This window comes from Pteropus vampyrus, unplaced genomic scaffold, assembly GCF_000151845.1.
Source record: "Pteropus vampyrus isolate Shadow unplaced genomic scaffold, Pvam_2.0 Scaffold72, whole genome shotgun sequence".
NCBI classification, from domain to species: Eukaryota; Metazoa; Chordata; class Mammalia; order Chiroptera; family Pteropodidae; genus Pteropus; species Pteropus vampyrus.
Genome location: NW_011888853.1, coordinates 4,480,339 through 4,483,050, shown reverse-complemented (window position 1 = coordinate 4,483,050; position 2,712 = coordinate 4,480,339).

Here is a 2,712-nt window from a genome sequence, read left to right as displayed (position 1 = left end):
GATCCAGTTGGGGCCTTCGTTCTGCCCTGGGGTCATTTGTTACTGACGGGCGGGAGTCTGTCATGCATTCTGGCCACTAACGTGTTGCCTCTTACACACGTGAATGGGGCAAACACGCTGATCATCTTCACATCCTCTCAAGGTATCATGTGGTATAGGTGTTTCAAATCTGTTACCGGTGACCTTTCTGGCTCTGCCATTCCGTCCTGTTTAGGAGGCTGTCCCGACTTTAAGGTCATAAAGATGTCCTCCTGTGTTTTTAGCTAATAATTGTCGTTTAGTTGTCTTGGTTTTTTTCCTCCTCTATCACTCCTGGATGCCCTTGGAGAATAGGTCTTTAATATTTCATCTTCCTTTTTGGTTATTGACCTGTTCAGAGTTTTCTCTTTCTTCCTGGGCCAGCCTTGCTAAAAAATATTTTCCTAGAAAAGTGTCCATTTCATTGAGGTTTTCAAATGTGGAGTATTAATTTCTTCCCAATCCTATTTTTAATCTCTTTAATGCTGATGCTGTTTATTTGTGTCTCCTTTCTTTGTTTCTTGATGCTTTTTGCAGAAGGACTGTCTATTTTATTAGTCTTTTCAAAGATTATTCAAAACATCAGCATTTGATTTTATTCACTTTTTTGTTTGTTTTCTGTATCACTGATCTCTACTTCTATTTTCCTTTGCTATATTGTCTTTGGATTTCTTCTGTTGTTCTTTTCTGGTTTCAAAAGTGCATGGTTTGGTTCACTTATTTTTAAATCTGTCTTGTTTTGATATGAGCACAGTTGAGGGGCTACATCTTCCTCTGAGAATAACTCACTATTTGAGAAGTAGCACTTGTGTTTTTATTAAGTCCTTAAGACTGTCATTTCCGTTAGTTCCTCTCTACCTCATCCAAAATGTCCTTAATTTGGCAGCAGTAGAATCCATCAGCCTTGGCCTTTAGAATTAGTATTTCTGTGTCTTTTTCAAAATTCATTTTCCTACCCCGAAGTCATGAAAAGTGGATCCACAGGTCACCTGGTTATTTTTGTTAATAATGTCGGGGTCACACTTTCTTTATATCACGTGGACCCCTGACTGGACTGTGATTTTTGGAATGATTTTCCTATTACCGTTAATATGGTATTTAGTTTTTTTGGGGGGCGGGTTAGAAAAATTGGCCTACGATTTTCCTTTTTTGCAATTTTCTCATCGGATTTTGGATGCGATTATGATAAAAAATAAAAGTTGGAACATATTCTCTTTTCTAGAAGAGTTCATGTAAGATCAGGGTTATTTTTTCATAAATATCTGGTAATGTTCACTCATAAAACAATCTGAGCCTAGGAATTTATTTTGTGAAAAGCTTTTTAATTGCAGATTCTGTGTGATACTTTTAAGACTATTTAAATCTTCCTATTCCTCCTGTGTTAATAGTGCAAGTTGTGTTTTTTTAAAAAAGTGTTAGTTTCATCTAGTCTTTCGAATTAACATAAAGTTATTCCTAACATTCTCTTACTATTTTCCATGTCTATGGCATCGGTAGTGATGTTTATTTTATGTTTATTTTCCTATTTCGTTCATTTTTCCCTTTATCTTTGTTTCTTTTTCTTTGAGTTTCATTTGTTGCTTGTTTGGTTGGTTTGGTTGGGTTTTTGTTAACTTCTTGAGGGAAATACTTGTCTTGGTTTTCAACCTTTCTTCTTTTCTATTATTGCAGTAAAAGCTATACATTAAGCATGGCTTTAATGTATTACATAAGTTTTGAAATGTAGTTTTTTTTCATTTTTATTAACTCCAAAATAAGTTCTAAGTTTTTTGATCCACGAGTTATTTAGAAGTATATTTCTTAACTTTCAAACATATGGAGACACCTTAATTTACTTCTCGTTACTGATTTTGGGCATAATTGAATTGTACTTAGAGAATAGACTCTGTATCATTCAATCCCTTCAAAGTAAAACTTGCCTTATGGCTAAAACAGTCGTTTTTTAAAAACAGTCCGTGCTCACCCCAAAAGACTGCATTCTGCAGTCCGTGTTCTATCTATGACCATTCGGTTTTTAATCATTTTGTTCAAATCCTCTATATATTTACTGATTTATTAAAGAACGATTAGTTTGTCAGGTCTGAGAGAGCTGCGTTAAAATTTCCCACGGTAGCTTTCACCCGGCCATCGCTCCTTGCTCGATTCCTTGACCACGCCTCGTCACAGCTTGGGGCTGCGTTACCAGGCACAAGCGGACTCTGACGTTGCTTTATATCTTCCTGCCGAGTTGACTCAGTCTGACCATCGTGGACCCTACTGATGCTTTGTGAGTTAACGTCTACTTGGTCAGATAGTCTTAGAGTAGGTATTCAGGGTAAGTCTCTCTCCACCGTCTTACTCTGTCTTTCTATGTGCCTATATTTCGGATATTGTCTTATAAATGGCCGTTTTTGTTTTTTTTTTTTAACCTTATGTAATAGTCCTTGCCTTTTAATTAGAACAATTAGTCCATCCATTGACTTCTTATGTAATCACTGCTATTTTGGGTTTTAAATCTGTCATTTTACGAGGTGCTTTCTGTTCTTCCTCCCCAGTGTATATTCCTGTTTGTCACCTGTGTTTTGTAATGGCTTTACTGAGATGTAATTCGAATGTCGTACAACTCACTCATTCTCGACTCAGTGGTTCTTGACATGTTCACAGAGCCATGCGACCATCAGCACGATTTCAGAGCATTTTGTCACCCCGCAAAGA